The sequence below is a fragment of the Gorilla gorilla genome, chromosome 6 (genome assembly GCF_029281585.2).
Source record: "Gorilla gorilla gorilla isolate KB3781 chromosome 6, NHGRI_mGorGor1-v2.1_pri, whole genome shotgun sequence".
NCBI lineage: Eukaryota > Metazoa > Chordata > Mammalia > Primates > Hominidae > Gorilla > Gorilla gorilla.
In genome coordinates this window covers 27,763,111-27,782,955 of record NC_073230.2, presented here as the reverse complement: position 1 = coordinate 27,782,955, position 19,845 = coordinate 27,763,111, and the positions used below count along the sequence as shown (strand labels likewise).

The following is a 19,845-nucleotide window of genomic DNA, read 5'->3' as shown; positions in this document are numbered from 1 at the left end:
AGATGTCAATGTCACCTTATAGGAAGAGCATATAGGATGGTATGTACTGGTGCTGTCATCTTTGGAAAATACAATCTACCACAAAGTTGAAAAAGCAGATCACACAATTGCTTACCTGGGGTCTACAACAGTGCTATCCAGGATTGCTCAAAGGAACACCTGTGTCAATCAGCTGGGGTATACTCATTTGAAATGCCAATTTCTGGACCTTTCTTTCAGGGATTTTCATTTGGCAAGTCAGCCGTGGACATCTGGTGTTTGGTTTTTCAACAAGCCCTCAAAATAATTTTTATTCATGTTCAGAATGTTTTTTCTTTATACTGATACTTTAATCATTTACACATTTTTAGTACACATTTCCACATTTTCTTCCAGGAAACAAGGTGATGATACAGAGATAGCTTTGAGTAATGCAGCTGTTTTGAAGAGCTACTTCAAATATTGCTTTTGGATTTGTAAAATGCACATATTACTTGTCAAAAGACACTTTGAAAGTAGTGTTGCTGATTGGGTTTCCGTGGACATTTGATCTGTTTTTGTTTCCATGCCATGTCAAAATGAAAAAAGAAAAGAGATAATATTATAGTCTGAGTCAAGAAATTTGAAATTATTTCTTGGGTCAAATTTTATATGCTTTTATGAGACACATAAATTCTACTTTTTGGGTCAAATTTTACCATAAAATGCTTTTATGTTACATTTGAAAACTATACTTTAGGCATCAAATGAAAAGTCAACATTTATAATTATGTAGTTGAAGTTGTATCACAAGGAAGCATTCTTTATAGAAACTTAAAGATGATAATGTATATATTAATGTGGATTCAGTTTTCAAGGGGCATTGTGAAACTGTGGGAAATAACATGCTAGTGTAGGGAGATTTCCGTGACTTACACGTTGCTGATTAAGCAGCTTCAATGGCCTAAACTATACTTGAGAAAGCAGAGTGTAAAAAGGCCTCTGTGCAATCAAAATAGAATGCAAAAATTCATGCCCTTTACTTGGAGTCTTTTTCTATAAACTTGCATGAATTTCTGATAGCAGGGTTCCCAGCTTACAGCCAAGGTAAAGCAGTGTGTTAGAATGAGTCAGAAGTTGATAACGACAGTCAGGCACAATAAGAACTATGGGAAACTGAGGCAACAAAATAAAAATGTAATGATTTCAAAGCAAGGTAGTTTTCAGTTTTTCAGAGTATGGGAAACTCATTTTCACCTCTCACTATTTTTAGCCATACTACATACTACAGAGGTATGTTTCATATATGTTTCTTCACAATACGTTTGAGTTTTTGAGAAGCTTAACTATTTTGAATATATTCTGTTTGAAAGATCAAGGAAATATTGAACAATTTTAGAAAATAATTATTTCAAAGTGGTTAAAGTAAAATAAGCTTTGATGCTTTTAATAGATACACTTCCATTATTTATAAAATTAGTTTTGTGGACTATTTCATTTGCAGAAGATACTATATAGTAAGTGTTTCTCGATGTACAAATTGGTCATTCTATTAAGATATTTTCTTTAAAATTTAAAAAACTAAATTAAAAGCTTGGGTGTGATTTAAAATCTTATATGGAAAACTATGTCAGCTTTTTCAAAGTTATGTCAGCAGATGCTAACAAGCTGGGAAGGAACAGCAGAACCACAGGGTCATCTGATCCACCAAGGCCTCGCTCCAAAATGCATCACAGATGTGATCACTTGTTTTTGCCTCCACTGCTACCACCTTGTCCATGTCACCATCACCGTCATCTCTCCCATCTGTATTTCTGTGATAGACTTCTATCTCCCTTTTCTCTTGGCTGCCTCTAATTCCTTCTTCATGGAGCCAACAGATCAATTTACTTCCTTTTTTAACCTGCTATCATGGCTTTCCATTCTCTTTCAAATAAAACCCCAAGTCCTTACCATAGCTTTCAAGGCCTTGCATGATTTGGTTCCTGCTTACTTCTCTGATCCCATCCATGACACTCCCCTTGGCTCACTCTGCTTTAGTTCCCTTGGCCCTCTGTTAGTATTTGTCCTTTGCGTACACAATTTCCTCCACCTCTTCCTCTCTATTCTTGGCAGAGCTGGCTGTTTATTCTGCAGGTCCCAGTTTAAAAACTGTCTCCTAGGAGAGGCCTTTCTTACCTATTGTTGGTCTGTGTCTCCCCAGAATTATTCCCTATAACGGTATGGTATTCAGTTCCTTTGTAGCCAGTATCTTTATATGTTTTACCTATTTTTTTGTTCATTTTCTGTTGCCTTCACAAGATCGATGAAGGGAAAGACCAGTCTGCTTTATTGAACACTGATAATGATGGGTGCCTGGCACATAGTAGGTTCCTAGTAAATATTTTTTGAATTAATAAAATCATGAATGGTGTTCTATAAATAAATCAAGGGTAAGTACATGGACTATATATTGGAAAGTGCATGTGCTAATGCAACTTGTCTATATGTTTAACAAAAATTTGAGTGATTCATAGACGCTCTATCCATATGAGCTTTGAAATGAGAAGTTTGTAGAGTTCATAACTAATTTTCCCTATGATATCATAAATCCATTCTCCAAAGTTGACTTTGTCAGAGTCCAAGTAAGGCGTTGAAGATATTTAGCTTGATTCAATCAAGTGCTTTTTAGGAGGAGAATAAAGGGAGTGATAATAAGATACGGAGCAAGAATCATTAATTATAGTATCTCATTTACTCTCAAGCGTAATGAAGAAGTTATATCTGTTAATGTTCTTGATGGAATTTGAGGAGTTTTCTATTACATTACACTCAACAGTGGTTCAGTAAACGTGAGTTTAGTTAAATTTCTTTCATTACGGGCCTAGGTGTGGGGGTGAGACATAATAAGAACACACTATTTCTTAAATGCATAAAAATTTTCTGACCATTTAAAAGAACCTTGTTTAAACTGTTTTTTTGTGTGTGTGTTGTGTTGAATGAATTGAAAAGTAGATATAATTATGTATGCTGTTAATTTAAATACATAAAGGTGAAAAAACAAACATGAAAAAGTCTTTTTACCCTGTACTTATGTAGAAACGTGATGACAACAATTTAATTATCAAAGGAATGCATAGTAGGTCTCATGTAAAATAAAACAAGAAATAAACCTTTAGGTGGCGGCCAAGAGCTATCATTATGAATTCCTTAGCCTGTTTTTATGAGAATTTATGCTCTTGTTTGAAAGTTGTCATGTAAAATGGGCTATGTAAACCACAATAATTCAGTGCAAAGCAAACATAAGGACAAAATTAGGCCTAGGAAGGAACTAGATTTGAATGTTAATATCATCAAATAATTAATCAAATTTTAATTTTGATCTGATTTGACAGTTGGTGTCTTGATTATGATTAGTAGTTAGAGACCCAGTTCTGGGAAGATAATGGTATTGATATGGAGTTACAGGATTAATTATTCTTAGCACTTAAGTAATTGTTTTAATCTTCACATAAATCATCTTTAAACAAAATGGTAGCTTTTTAAGAACTCAAAGAGTGTTATAAAGATGTCAAAACTGTCCAGATGCTTATTGTGCAATTGAAAGCTCCATTCAAAGTTGACACAGGCCCCAGAAGAAAAGTCAGTTATCTAACTCACTTTTGCAACATCTGGCAGAAACTGTGACTTGTTGGAGTACCAGTGTGTTCTTCTTCTCCTTTTTTACTGCTCTCCGAAATGAAAGTTTATGATTATATCTGCCATGTGCCCCTTTCAGTTCTAGAAAAAAAGAAAAGGATAAAATGTTTTTTAAAAGGCATTATGATTTTGTGATGACATGCACTCGTTTCAACTCCTTGTTTGTTCTTTTAATCAGTATGCATTCATCTACTCAAAAAGTTTTAGACATCACTATTAGATATTGTTTTAGAGTAATATTTATGTAAAAATGTTCTCATTAACCATTCATTCTGTTTGCATTTAGATTCATGATACACTTTTTGATAAGGCTTTTAAGCAATATAGACTACAATTTGGTAGTCGCTTCTAATTAGTCAGGACTTTTTTGATGAAGTGTTTCTAGTTCAATTCTTGTCACCTTAAGTAGTACACATTTAGCAATGGCTGTATACACACCCAGCATCATAGAGAAGCGAAAACAAAGTAAACGACAAACTCAGTACACAAGGAGTTGACAAGCTCTCTAGATGCAGCAAGAGAACAGAAACAAATTAAAATAATTCATTAAAAACCACACATTGGTGTTGAGTAATAAAAAAGAAGAAAAGAGAAAGTGTGGGTTGATAGTAATAAAGAAAACCTCCATAGAGAAGATGAATAAACTAGTGAAGTTTCCCAATACACTAATGGGAAAGTAAAGATTGTAATTCTTAAGAAACTCTAGTTCCGTTATTTAATGTCAATATTCCAAAATTATACTTTCACAAAATAGATGCCAGAGTAGCATGAAACAGCTCCTTTTCTAAATATTTTCCAGTACATTAATCAATGAGGATGGTGACATCCTTTCTCAAAAAAAAGCCTACTTAGCATGTTGCTGGATTATATAGCAAGCTGCCCACAGAATTATCCAGAAATTATTTCTGTCCTCTAGTAATTTACAATACAAAATTGTCTAGGAAGAAAATTAAGCTAAAAACTTAGAAGGTTGTATCTATGGAATTATGTGATAGAAATGTAATATTTTCTATGTCGCCCTGAATGGTTTTAAAGCGATATTCCCAAGGCCAGGGATCAGGAGAGCCATCTCTAATCTTGACTCTTAGGGTACATATATGGTGATAAAATTGTGGTAAGGAGTCATTATTTCTGTGGGGGCATTTTCCTTCTCTATGAAACCAAAGAGGAGAACCAGAAGATCTCTAAGTGTCCCCTCAACCCTAAAATGTTACATTTTATACTTTTACAGAGTGAAGCAAGACTTCATTCGACGTTATCAAAGCAGAAATTTTTTTTCCATCTGATGAGCAAACTCATGGCATAGTTTCAGTGGGAACTGCAAAATGAATCCCACTATATATGAAGCCCCACACATAGGTTGAGAAGGGCTCCCTAGCAGTGCTCAACCTACATGATTGTGTGTGTTGGCTCTATAATCATAGCAATAAAAAAAAGAAGATACAGATAGTTTCTCTCAACTAAAATTTTGTATGATAGTGGTTAGTTTTTAAGTCAACTACACAGTACCCCAGAAAATCTGGAGTCTTTAATCAAGGTAAAAACTTTTAAATGCAAAATCAGTAACCTACGAAAAACTCAAAGAACTGATTTTCTTGTAGGTAAAATTTACCAAATCTGTTAAGTGCTATGAAACCAGTATATATTATGGTGCATCAATGTTTTTTTCATAAACTTACAAGATCTAAAACTTACAAAAAATTCTAAAATAGTAGATGAGTGTCTTCTTAGTACATAATAAATGTAATATGAATTAAAATTTAACTTCAAATATGCCAAAAGTGTAAAGAGTCCGCCACTATGCAAAAGGACTTAGTATACATGTATATAGCCATGAAGAATTCAGATATTAGAATTTATATCTTTAGTTCAAAGCAATGCATTTCAATCTTAGTGGACCATTTACTTTCACGTGCAATATACTATTGCACACTTTTGAAAATGAGATCAAAGTCAATAAAAGAAAGATGAACATCCAATTCCCAAAACTTAAAAAAAAATCAATTCAAAGTGTATGCCTATTTGATGATAGGAGGTTAGAGAAAACTTCCGTATTGTGAAAGCTTTCATTATTTGATTTTTCATATGTAATAAGCAGTATAAAATGATGGACATGCCTCCTGTCTCCAATACCACACAAAAGTAAGTAAGAGAAAAAACCTTTCTGTTCCATCTCCCTACAATAATTGCTTCAGAAACCACAATTAATCTTGGGATACACCATTATTCTGCTGCTTGCTAGTGGACCATACAATGTGAGAAAGTTATTTTTATCTTGAGTGGCAACAATTCAGCAGGATAGACTTGCCGATTTGAGTCCCACTCTTCACTATTTGATTGGGGTGAATGATGTCTGATGTAGACAAGTATAGGAGATGGCAGATCTCATTGATTTTATTCCCTGTGAACCTACAAATGGGACAGATATTTATTTATTTATTTATTTATTTATTTATTTATTTATTTTTAAAGGCAGTCTATTTAGAATGCTGTTTTCCAAGGCAACTTTTTTTTCACATTTTACTATATTAAAGAAATACTTAAAATCGCTTTAATCATAATCCTTTGCACGAAGTCAGTGGGACTGGGATTTAAACAACTAGTGAAAAATAATACACAGAAGGAGTGAGAAAAGAATGTCATCCAGCAACAATACATTTTTTTTTTAAGTTGGAGCAAAATGCCGAACTTCTAACAGAGGGGCTGCAAAGAGAAGAAGAAAAGGTGGTCAGAAAGAATATAAACTAAAGGTAAATAAGAAGAATGAAAGTCGGGACAATACAAAAATGGCTAAAGATTGAAGTGGGAAGAGTGTAATGCACAAAAGTGAAGCCGGAGAAAAAAATGATGAAATGTAGAACAGGAACAGTGGCACAGAATGGAAAAAAGGAGGTCAGAAAAGCACAAAGAGGGCTGAAGAACAGCAAACAAAGAAGTAGTATCAAATGGAAAGGGAGCAAGTGTCTAGATTATAAAGTGGGGGGCAGAAAACATCAACATTCGGGAGGGAGGGCGGCAGCAGAGTGAAGAGCCAGAGCCACGGGAGGAGCCCAGTCATTTTGCTTTGTCTTCTACAAGTGGCGTTTATGCCACTTGACTGGAGCTTGCAAATGGATGTGAGTTATTTTACTGGCATTCAAAGTCCTGCTGTAACGTTGTTAGGAATTTGGCATGGTAGTGTCAGCCTTAACAAAGGCTATCAACTTTCCTCACGTTAAACCAAAGCAGCTGAATTTACATCCTTTTGCAGCTTTCAAGCTTTTTTCAAATGGCATAAACTGGCAATAGCTAGGCTTGAAAAATTCTGGGCATTAAAGAAAGCAAAAGAATCTGTTTTCATTAAAGATAATCTTTAATGAAAGATTTAGTTTATAGTTTTTTTAAGAAATCAAGTTTACTTGAATTTAGATGGTTTTATGAAAATTCTAAAAATTTTTGAAATATGGAAATACAGTTTGCAACTACAAGGACCAAATTGCTAAGATAAACTATCAAATCACCATTAAAAAGGGCCCTTTGTCTAAGTAGTTACTTTTAAAATTGCTTTTGAGAAAAAAAAAAAAAAGGTCTCCTTAAAGTTGCAAATAATGACACCAAGAATGCTTTGTTACATAGCAGGTCAAAGTAAATCAGTAGTTTCTTAACTTTGAACTGGAACTAGAAACCTAGATATATTTTCTGTTCTTCTGTTTTCTCCTTCTCCTCCTTAATAGCCTCTGAGCAAATTATCTACTGAGTGAAGTTTTATATCTTCAAGTTCAGCTCTGGTTAGGTGTTCACTTTGTTTCTCCATGGGAACAAACACGTTACCATGGGAACTGGGTAGCACAAACTATAAACAGTACTGAAAGCTTTTAGAAAGAACCACTCTTATAGCACAATGTTAACTACACAATGCAAGTGCTAGCTGGCCATTCCAATACCTAGCATATTATGGCATCTCAAAAAGAATAACTTGATCCTGTGCCTTATCAAATGATGAAAAAATAAATAAAACAAAAGGAAACTATACTTTTTTCTCATTAGAGAAAATGCAAAAGTTTGTTTTCATTAAAAAAGTTAAAACCCACAAAACATATTAATTGTGGTGATTATTTGCATTGACTTAAAAGATACACTTAAGTTTCTTTATATGATGAGGGCTTTTTGCACACTGACATTATCTTACATACCATATCTGCTTTGACATATGCTGGGTCTGAAGTCAGGGAAAAAGAAGTAAGAAAGAACAAAGGGGTTAGCACTAAGGATCTAAAAGTCGGGTGAGTCACCAGCATTCCAAGTCATTATATCTCAGGGTAGTGGAACTATGTTTCTGGGCCAGGAATGATTTATCAGGGGTTGGAATCTGGTGGGGAGGGTATGACAATAGGAATTGCAGGCAATGTTAGGGCTTTAGTGCTAGGCAAGAGAAGGATAAGGCCCATTCAGTTAGAAGCAAAGCTCCAGCCAGTGTCTAGGGAATGGAGTGTGAAGTTCAAGGCCAAATACTAGTCATGAGGCACGGCCCCTGTTCAACAAGTGATGGTTTAGCTTAGGGTGTGGAGTGGAGGATGCCTACAAGGACAGACACACAAAAATGAAGTTTAGGTAACAGCGTTGTTGTATAGCTGCAGCTTGCTGACACCCCACAGGCGCTCTGCATACTGGGCCCTGGAATACATGGTTTACTCCAGACTCGAGTTAATGATTGTGGCTAGAGCTTTTAATATATTGCCTGGTTTCATTAACATCATTAACATTGATTCTGCGGATAGGTGATGCTGGCAGCAACTGAAAACAGAAAGGAGACCTGATTTTCTAAAGATCAACCCACAATAAGACCTCCACATTTAATGTTTAACGTTGCTACACTTGTAGATAGAAAGAAGCATTTGCAATTCAATGGCAAAGGAAGAATGCCCATGCAGGCCACACATTTGGTTCCATGTTCTGAATAGTATGCTATCATGGCAATTATTGCGTGTTACTTTTAGGTGAGAAAATGTCTGATGTGACATCAGTCTCTTTGATAAAAGCAATGAAATAAACTTCAATAAAAGAGTTAACATTTTTAAAAAAATGTTCTTAGGTGCCATCTCCTTACCTTGTATTTTTCGGAGTCCTTCAGTGGCTGTTTGGCAGAGGCTCAAAGCAATTTCAGGGAAACAATTTGAACTGAACTGTGTGGTTCATGAAGCTTGAGATCAACAGACTGGCAACTCTTCAGCTTTCAGAAATAATGTGGTCATGCTGTGTGTGTCTCATTGCGCTTCTGGGTTATGGTTTATTTAGTTTTATGGAACAAAATAGGTTTCCATGTAAAATAGCATTTTCACCTATAAATTAGGAGCAAATAAAACAAAATTAATTTTGATGTAAAAATCTAGTCTCCCCTGTAACCCACATGTAAATTCCCCATGTTATAATTAGAGAAATGCTCTTACTAATATAAGACAAAAGATATGAAAATAAAAAGACAATTGCCATTTTAAAAGGAAGTAGAAATTCAAAAGAGGAAGGTGTGAGGTTTAACAAAACATTAGAATTAAAAATGATACCGACAAACTAAGAAAGAAGGAAAGTAAGCTGATATTTTTATTTTATTTTTATACTGTAGAATTGAATGCAATGTGTAATGTCCCTCTTATGATTTGGAAGTTGAAACAAAACTAGAGCAATGTGTTAGAGTCTCTCCTCATGACCCTGTTCATAGCAGTCAGGTAACTTAGCTCCCCCTTTCTTTTTTTTTTGAGACGGAGTCTCCCTGTCTCCCAGGCTGGAGTGCTGTGGCGTGATCTCGGCTCACTGCAAGCTCCGCCTCCCGGGTTCACGCCATTCTCCTGCCTCCGTCTCCCGAGTAGCTGGGACTACAGGCGCCCGCCACCAAGCCCGGCTAATTTTTTGTATTTTTAGTAGAGACGGGGTTTCACCGTGTTCGCCAGGATGGTCTCAATCTCCTGACCTCGTGATCTGCCCACCTCGGCCTCCCAAAGTGCTGGGATTACAGGCGTGAGCCACCGCGCCCGGCCTAGTTCCCCCTTTCTAAGCACATTTAAACGTAAGTTACTTAAACATAAAGCTAGCTCTTAAGAGTTATTTAAACGTAAAGATTGATCTTAAGAAAATACCACCTCAGTGGTAGATGGGTACTTATCTGACAAAATACATTGTTTTATTACTTCACTGTATTAACTTGTGAGTAAAGAGAATGTTTGCCATTTCTAATATGCGAGGCACAATACTGGGGCTGACCTCAGCACTCGGAGTACAAAACAGAACACAGCATAGTGGGTGACAGTGATAGTTCAATGAATAATGACAATATAGTGCATTAGAAGTAGCTATGAAATGCTGCGAAAGATAAACAATGCTGGACACTAAATAAAATGGTAAGAATTAATATATATTATTACAACAGGGAAAAGAGTGCAACCTGAACTAAGCTCAACATTGACCTGTACAGAGGTGATTAGGTATTTTAATGGGAGAATGAAGGAGCAGGGAGAAGGTGAGTTGGGATTCCATAGTTTTTCAGGAAAACGAAAAATTACAAAAATCCAGAAACGAGGTTAGTCCACGTGAAACCCATCTAGCTTTGTTTACTGGTGTTTATTGACGTTCGGCTCCTCCCCTCCCACAGAGACTGGAAAACGGGATCCTGGTCTTGAGGTGTTGGCTGGGACAACAGGGAATTCTTTATCAGGCTTGGACTTTAAGTTGGGGGTAGGCTCATCCTAAGTAAACAATGTTAAGCTGTTAGAAACTGGCTTAGTGTTTGTTCAACCTAGAAAGGTAAGCTTGAGTCCTAGTCAACAAGAGAACTCAGAGGAGCCTGTCTAGCGTTTGGTCAAGGTGATAACCTTTGCTCATACTACGGAGAAAGGTGCCTGGGTGGGGTCTCTGAAAACTTCACATCAAGAACCTCTTCAGAGGCCTAATAGGTTTCTCAGTAGACACAATGGAGAATGCCTAGGGCCAAATGATACGACCTTTAGCAGGAATAGAGTTGCAAATATGGCTTGTGGAGTGGCAGGAAATCAGATCAAAAGGGAATTGGGAGTAAGATCATAGCAGGCTACTGAGTTTGAATTGTATATCATAGTCTAGTGCTTCCCAAAGTGTGGGACTCATTCACAAATAACATTTTGGTTGTATGAGGATGAAGCATGAAATCATATTGTCGCATGATTTAAAATTTTTTAAAATTATCTGTTACCCCCTCTAATTAACTTCTGGAGAAAGGCTTAGGTTGATGCTAATCTGTGTCTTAAATGGTATTTTTTTTTTTTTGAGATGGAGTTTCACTCTTGTCACCCAGGCTGGAGTGCAATGGCATGATCTCGGCTCACTGCAACCTCTGCCCCCCGGGTTCAAGCGATTCTCCTGCCTCAGCCTCCCAAGCAGCTGGGATTACAGGCGCCCGCTACCACGCCTGGCTAAGTTTTTGTATTTTTAGTAGAGATGGTGTTTTGCCACGTTGGGCAGGCTGGTCTCGAGCTCCTGACCTCAGGTGATCCACTCACCTCAGCTTCCCAAAATGCTGGGATTACAGGTGTGAGCCACTGTGCCTGGCCTTAAATGGTATTTTCCAATCAGCCTTTCTAACAAAGAGTAAATGAATTTCTGCCAACATTTAATGATGTAATTTCATTTTCATTAATTTAAAAAAATAGATTTCTTTTGTAGAACTAATAGTCATTTTCCCTTTTAGTAAGTAATATGAAGTTTTCTTTCCAAATATATTTACTTAAATGAAACACACTGAGTCTGTTTAAAGACAAAGATTACGTGTGGTGGCAGGAGGAAGAGTTAGGATGACTCCCTTCTTTCTGGGTTGCTCCAAGAGGGGAGTGGTGGTGTTATTAACTAAGGCAGGAATTATGGAAAAAAAGCCAGAACAAAAGAGAAGAAAATAAAAACCAAGAATAAGAAATGCCTTGCCTATTATTACTGGATGTGCAACAAAGTTTATTTAAACCAAAGTCCTATAACTTCAAGGACATACCCAACCCACCCTCACATTCTCTCTAATACAGCCAATAAAAGCATGCCATAAAACAACCTCATCATTTCTACAACCTGCCTGCTCAGAGCCTACCATCACCCTCAAAATGCTGGGTGTTTTTTTGTTCTCCCAGGCATTTATCCTAGGTTACATCCTTGGTTCTTATGCAATTTGGTCTTGACCTTAAACGTAGAGCTTTCTTTGGTCTTTATTTTACTGCTTTCACTTCAGGGCACAACTGAAATGCTGTATTCAGCCGAGCTTTTGGACCCTTGGGTCAAAGATCCTGGCACCCATGCTCCTTCAGTAACAGGCAGGCTTGTGTATGTACTTTTTCTGTCTCTCTCTCTGTGTCTCTCTCTCCCCCCATTCCCCCCCTCTCTCTGGGAGGATAATCCCCCCTTTGCATGGGGGATTATTAGTGTGTCCTTGAAATATATTGCTTTTTATGTATCGTGCATTAAGATATCAGATGTCAGGAATGCAAAGACTTTTTTCTTCTTTGGATATCAGTCAGTCATTCTTTTTGGAGTAATTTAAATTAAATCCCTCTTTTGGAGCAAGACCTTCAACTTTTGTTTTTTCTTTTTGAAGCAGATCTCTGCCTTTTGAACTTCTTTCTGAGGTTCATATCTGAAGCTATTCTCTCTGTCTTCTGAGATGATGTACCTTATCATATAAAAATGTATGCTGTGGGCTGGGCGCAGTGGCTCACGCCTGTAATCCTAGCACTTCGGGAGGCCAAGGCAGGTGGATCACCTGAGGTCAGGAGTTTGAGACCAGCCTGACCAACATGGTGAAACCCTGTCTCCATTAAAAGTACAAAAAACTAGCCGGGCGTAGTGGCAGGCGCCTGTAATCCCAGCTACTCGGGAGGGTGAGGCAGGAGAATCGCTTGAACCCGCGGATCCGAGGTTGCAGTGAGCCCAGATCGCGCCACTTCACTCCAGCCTGGGTGAAAGAGCGAAACTCCGTCTTTAAAAACTCCGTCTTAAAAAAAAGTGTATTGGACATTAGCTCCTTGAAAATGGCTTTTTCGTGCTGAATGTTCATGGTGAGGTCAGTCTGAATTTTAGTAATTTCAATTGACCCCTTCAAATTGAGTCTTAAATTGTCGAAATTTTTAAGTACAAAATTAGTTTGGTCGTATTTTATTAATCATACCTTATTTGTAATCAAATAAAGTACACCATTATTTTCAACAATTTAAAAAATTTTGCGGAATTTGGAGTTATGGTGTTGTAATAGATGCACATTTTTAAATAAGTTTAAAATTTTTATATAAAACTTATATGCGTAATTAAACCCAAGAATAGCTGTTCCTTTCTGTTAATAGTCTATTTTTCAGTTATGGGTTTACTTTGGATGAAATTTTGACAGAGATACTTGAGAATTAAAGATCTGAAAATGAATTACATTTATAAAAATACACGAGTTCATACTTCCTATATTACATATAAAAAGATATTTTTGTCACGGGATATTTTATGTTAGTTTTAAGACTTCCATTTTTTAAAAAAGATGAGTCATTTCCTCTGTCTGGGAGATGACTGTGAGTGGTAAAAGTCTGGGTACATATGTTAAGGTCACAGAACTTTGTTAGAGCACAGAATCCACGTACAGTTTCAAATTTCGTCTTGACTTTGAAATAAAGCAATGGTGTTAGATAAAGAAATGAAGGAATGATTTGACTAAGGTAAACCTTCTGTATCCCCGGTTAGTATCTCCTGTAGAAATAGGTCATATCCTAAGCCTTGGACTTTGAAATTTTCATTCTTAGGTCTATAATGAACCAAAATTCTTACTAAGACAAACACTTCTTGCTTAACTTTTGATTAACTTGCACATGCAAGGACATGAATTTATTGAAGAGTGATGTCATAGCTGTAACAAAAGGGATTAAAAACAAACTTAGGCATTTATGCCAGTCTTTTTTTTTTTTCTTTTTAAACGGAGTCTCACTCTGTCGCCCAGGCTGGGGTGCAGTGGTGTGATCTTGGCTCACTGTAACCTCCACCTCCCAGGTTCAAGTGATTCTCCTGCCTCAGCCTCTTGAGTAGCTGGGACTACAGGTGTGTGCCACCACACCTGGCTATTTTTTTATTTTTAGTAGAGATGAGGTTTCACCATGTTGGCCAGGCTGGTCTCGAACTCCTGACCTCAGGTGATAATGCCTGCCACGGCCTCCCAAAGTGCTGGGATTACAGGCGTGAGCCACTGTGCCCGGCCTATGCTAGTCTTTAGCTCAGAATTTTAGCAGAGTAAAAGTGGGCTCTACTACCTTACTTAATAGCTGTTACTCAGTCTCTTTCAGCCTTAGGATTCACCTGTGTAAAGAGAGATGATAAAACTTTATTCATTTGTTGTGAAAACTAAATTAAAAAGCATATTAAATGTGGTAATATTTGTAAAATGCCTAGGAGGTCATCTAGCATATAGTTATTGCTTGTTCCTAAGTCCCTCAACTCATTCCTTCATCTTTTCTTCCTTGGAAGACAAAGAGCATATTCTTCCCCTCCATGTACTCCATTTCCTGATGAAAGATGATGTATTTGCTCTATGAAGATGAGTGATAGGTAATAACGGATAGTGATGGATAATGGCAAATACCAAAGAGATTATGATCTGGGCAAAATATCTCATTAAGCAAGGTTGCTTTCTGCATTCACATTTATTACACACATAATGACATACAGCAGTTTTATTTGCATAGTAGATGGAGAACAGAATTTATCTATAAAGCTCTCGATAAACTTCTTAAATGAAGTAAGTGCTTGCCCCTATAGTGTTGGCCTCACCAACACTATGGGCCATGAGCTGGAACATATGGAGAGAATGGGAGAGAAAAAAAAATCAGTTACAGTCCTAAAAGTGAGATAACAAAATAACAATATATGGCAATATAGAAAATAATCATATGAAAAGTACTGGTGACAAGTGCTTGTAGGATTTTAAGCAAATATATATATTTTTGATGATAGTATATTTGTTCAGGTTCTGGCTGGAAACAACATTCCTCTCAAATTGTTCAAATGAAGAGACATTGATGCAGTGGTTCTCAGTTTTGGCTGTACATTGGAAATGCTTGGGGAGCTTTGAAAAGTATACATGCCTGTGTTCTACCCTCAGAGGTTCTGCATTAGTTGGTCTGGTTTGTGGCCTGGCTGTTGGGATTTCTTAAAAGCTTCCCAGCTGATTCTAATATGCAGCTTGAGTTGAGAAACCAGGCTCAACCTCTGAGTTGAAAATGAAAGTACTGCTTACAGAAGTATGGGCAGTGCTGGGAATTAAAGGATGGTAAGACACAAGAGACTAGCTACACGGGGAAATAATACTACCCTTATGATCAAAGAACAAGAGACACTAGATTGACCTAGTGAAAGCTGGACCAGAGGAGAAGGGGCTATTTTACCTAAGCTATAGTATGAGAGGGGGGTATGCTTCTATTTCCTGACTCTCAGAGCTGAAGCAGGATGTATGAGGGTTCTCCAGAGAAATAGACCTAATAGAATATGTGTGTGCGTGTGTGTGCGTATGTGTGTGCATGTGTGTGCGTGTGTGTGTGTGTGTGTGAATTTTTTAAGGAATTTGCTCATGCGATGGTGGAGGCTGGCAAGTTCAAAATCTGCAGAGTGGCCCGCAGGCTGGAGACCTAGGAAGAGCTGATGCTGTAGTTCATGCCTGAAATGTGAAGGCAATTTGTTGCCGGTATTCCCTCCTGCTCTGGGGCAAGTCAGTCTTTTACTCTTCTCAGGCTTTAAATTGATTGGATGAAACCCACTCATATTATGGAGGACAATCTGTTTCACTCAAAGTTCAGCAATGTAAATGTTAAATCTCATCTGAAAACATCGTCATAGGAGCATCCAGAATAATTTTTGACCACATATCTGGGCAGTGCAGCCCAGCAAAGTTGACATATGAAATTAATTGTCACATAAGGAGGGAGAGGAGAAGAAATAGTGCAGCTTCTTTTTCTTCTCTCTCCTCTTCCTTTGGCCAGCTTCCCAGGACTGGCCAAAGGACTGGCCAGAACTGAATGAAGAATGAGTACAGGATCTGAGGGGCAAACTGAAGATGTCCTGCACATACTTCTAACTCATTTATCACAGGCTTGATTATTATTTTGAAAATGCCTTTTCTATTGTTAAAATTCTCATTTGGTTAGGTTGAGCAATATTATGACAGACTCTTGAATTTATTTTTTAAAATTATGCTAAAGACTTAGTGGTTTCTAAAATGATTTTCTAATGATCTTTGCTGAGATGGTTTCTCGTTAGACTAGAATAACATAACAATGTTTGTGTCACCAATGCAAATGCAGTTTTTACTAACCAATAAGAGCACTGCTAAAATTTATTTTCGGCTTAAAAGAAAATACTATTCTATTTAATTTTATATTACATGGTCACCAGGAAGCTATGGTGACCATGAAGTCCTCCTGCTGTTTCTTAACTTCTAGCCCATGCCAGTTGGCTCCATGCTTCAGGGGAATGAACAGTTGTTACAGTTAGCAACAGGCAGTATAGTAAGTATGACTAAATGTGGGGATTCTATTTTGACCACTTATCCCTCAGTGGGACGTGTGGGAATCCTATAGATGCTCATAAGAAACCCATGGTTGATTAGTGGGATTGTGAAGAATGCTTGCTTCCATCTCTTTCCCCACAGGAGTTAGCTGAAATTCCCCAGTAGCCTCATAACACAAAGGTAGCCCCTTTCAATTCTAAGAGGGAAGAAATAGGGATTTTCCAGGGGAAAGAAGAATCCCCTGTCTCTTCTACACCATTGTTCAAAATCATAAACAAAGAGACAAAATTACTCAGGTTAGGCCATGTATTTTGTACTTTACACCAGAACACATACCCTGCCATTTCAGAAACTACATCCAGGTAGTCCATTTTTTTCAGTTTTGTGCATTAATTTCATTCTTACCGAACAGATTATGGCACTTTAAAAATGTTCTTCAGAAAGATTTCTTTTTCATAGGTGTCTCTGGTAATATTTGCTTCTTGCTTTTCACGTTTTGCCACTTCTCCCAACTTCAAAATCTAAATTGGGAGAGCAAATACTTTGGTTAGCACAGACAATATTGCCAGACAGGGAAAATCATTTCTGCCAATGGAAATTTATGAAACCCATAGGGGAAGCACACTCCTATTATGTTTGAGATGGAGAGTCATCAAATAGAATAATCTATAGGAAAGAATATAGAAAATGAAAATTGTTAGCAATCTTCAATATCAATTCATTGGCATATATATTAGGGTATATTTTGGTACCACTGAAAAAAAGACTTAAAGTTGCATAAATGTATGGAGCAAACAGTAGGACAATGGTCTTACATAATATTTTATCTACACTTTAAAAAGCATTTTGTGAAAATTTTATTCTCATCCTAGAGTCTTTGTATTTATTATGGGTATAAGAAGCTATTGATGACCCTTACAAAGGCTTATTTGGGCATGAGAGGATTCTGGAAAGATGGCAGAATAGAAAGCACCAGGCATCCATCTCCCCAGCCAGGCATCTACAGTGGCAGAATCTGTTCGATGTAACTATTTTGGAAATCTGGAATCTATTGAAGGTTTGCAACTTCCAGGAGAAGACGTGGATGGTAAATTATGGTTAACTTCAGTCAATGTCAGCTTTTAGCTTGACAGCAGCCACCCACCCCATACCCCCAGCTTTGTGGCGGGCGGCTGTGCATGTGTTCTTGGAGCAGCTTACACAGGACTTGCAGGAGCCAAGGTGGGCAATAAGGATCCTATCCTCCAATACTGGAGATCTGTGTTCTAATCACTGATAGCTGCTTCTGATTATGGAAGTACAAACACCAGAGATGGGCATCTGTTACTGTTGTACTTCTCTGAACTGTTGGAAGCCCTTTTCCCTCCAGATGAAGTGACCTCCAGGAGATTTAAAGGGTCAGTATCCCATTCCCCATTCATTTTTCTCTTCTTTCCCTTTTGAGAGCCAGAAAACCTAGGATATTCAAAAGCAATTGCATATATGTGGAAAGTTAGAAAGTCACCATAATGCTAGGGACAGGTGGAGGCTCAGAAAAGACCTTGTTTACACGTCAGCCTTATCCTCAGCACAGTAACAGCCTACAACACTCAAATCAAAACAAAACAAAACAAAAATCCGTAAGAAACGCTGAGGAAGGGAAATAATCTGATTTCCAGAATTATCACACTACTAGATTTAAATGTCCAGTTTAAAAAAATCATAAGACAAACTAAGAAACAGGAAAGTATGTTTCATTCAGAGGAAAACATAAGCCAACAGAACTGATGGCAGATCTACCATACAAAAACTTTTTAAAAACAGTTGTCTTAAAGATGCTCAAATAACTAAAGAAAAACCTGGAAAAGCCAAGAAAGTTGTTGTATGAGCAAAGTGGAAATATAAAGAGAAAGGAAATCTAAAAAGAAACTAAAAAGAAAGTCTGAAGCTAAAAAGTACAGTACAATAGTCCCCTAGTTATCTGTAGCTTTCTTTTCCAGTTTCAATTACCTTCGATCAACCATGGTCCAAAAATATTAAATGGAAAATTCCAAAAATAAAAAACTTACAAGTTTTAAATTACATGCTGTTCTGAATATGTTGGTGAAATCTTTCACTGTCCTACTCCATTCTGCCCAGGATATAAATCATCCTTTTGTCTAGTGTATCCACAGTATACTCTACCTGCCGAGAGTCACTTAGTAGCCGTCTCTGTTATCAGATTGATCATTGTTGTATCACAATGCTTGTGTTCAAGTAACCCTTATCTTACTTAATAATGGACCCAAAGTGCAAGAGTAGTGATGCTGGCAATTCAGATATACCAGAGAGAAACCATAAAGTGCTTTCTTTAAGTGAAAAGGTGAAAGTTCTTGGCTTAATTAAGAAAGAAAAAAATTGTATGCTGAGGTTGCTAAGATCTGTTGTAAGAATGGATCTTCTAATTATGAAGAAGAAAAAAAGATTGTACTGGGTTTGCTGTTGCACCTCAAACTGCAAAAGTTGTGGTCACAATGCATTACAATCGTTTAGTTATGATGAAAAATGCATGAAATTTGTGGATGAAAGACATGAACAGAAATGTGTTCTGATTGATGACAATGGGGTTTGGTACTACCTTCAGTTCCAGGCATCCACTGCCTGAAACATCTCCCGTGGAAAATATAGGACCACTGCAACTCAGATGAAATGTTTTCTAGAGAGATTCCAAGGAAGGTTTGAGAAGTCAAAAGAAGTAATTGGTAAACATGAAGATGGGATCATTGAAATTATTGAATCTGAAGAACAGAAATTTAAAAAGTAAACAAAGTACTAAGGAACCTGTGGTATACTATCAACCGGACCAGCATACACATCTTGGATATTCTAGAAGGAAAAGAGAGAGATAAAAAGTCACAGAATATTTGAAAATTTCCTGAATTTGATGAAGGAAATAAATACAAACATCTAAGAAGCTCCACTTGTATAAAGTACTTATCGTAGTCAAAATCATAGAATAGAAAGTAAAAAGGTGGTTGCCAGGGGCTGCGGGAAGGGAGAATGGGGAGTTATTGTTTAATGGATACAGACTTACAGTTTTACAAGATGAAAAGAATTTTGGAGATGAATGGTGTTGATGGTTGTTGCATGACAATATCAATATACAATTGATTCTTGAACAATATGGAGATGAGGAGTGCTGACCCAAAATATACCCCCCAACACAGCCAAAAATCCAGATGTAACTTCTGACTCTGCCAAACTTAACTACTAATATCCTGCTTTTGACCAGAAACCTAACCAATAACATAAACAGTTGATTAACACATATGTTGTATGGTACATGTATTGCATACTATACTCTTACAATAAAGTAAGCTAAAGAAAAGAAAGCATTTTTAAGAAAATTATAACAAAGAGAAAATATATTTACTATTCATTAAGTGGAAGTGGATCATAATAAAGGACTTCATTGTCAATGTCTTCATGTTGTGTAGGCTGAGGAAGAGGAGGGTGAGGAGGGGTTGGTCTTGTTGTCTCAGGAGTGGCAGAGGTGGAAGAGAATACACATATAAGTGGACTCACATAGTTCAAACCCATGTTGTTCAAGGGTTACCTGTGCTAGCAAATTGAATTCAAGAGCCTATTAAAAGTATCCTTCACCATGATTAAGTGGGACTTATCCCTAGAATACAAAGATGGTTCAACATACCCAGATCAATAAATTTGACACA

General features: G+C 37.1%; 1 long non-coding RNA gene across 2 annotated transcripts; it reads right to left on the bottom strand.

Annotated features, from left to right (window-relative positions):
- Positions 1-319: 319 nt before the first annotated feature.
- Positions 320-18,312, bottom strand: LOC109025328 (uncharacterized). Of its 2 annotated transcripts, none has more exons than XR_010134514.1 (5): positions 18,202-18,312; positions 16,559-16,674; positions 8,723-8,954; positions 3,598-3,717; positions 320-530 (listed from the first exon to the last, which is right to left on the bottom strand). It is a non-coding gene; the product is annotated as an uncharacterized lncRNA (long non-coding RNA). The 2 variants fall into 2 exon arrangements; XR_008681410.1 differs by having other exon boundaries at positions 18,143-18,286.
- Between the last annotated feature and the right edge of the window lie 1,533 nt (positions 18,313-19,845).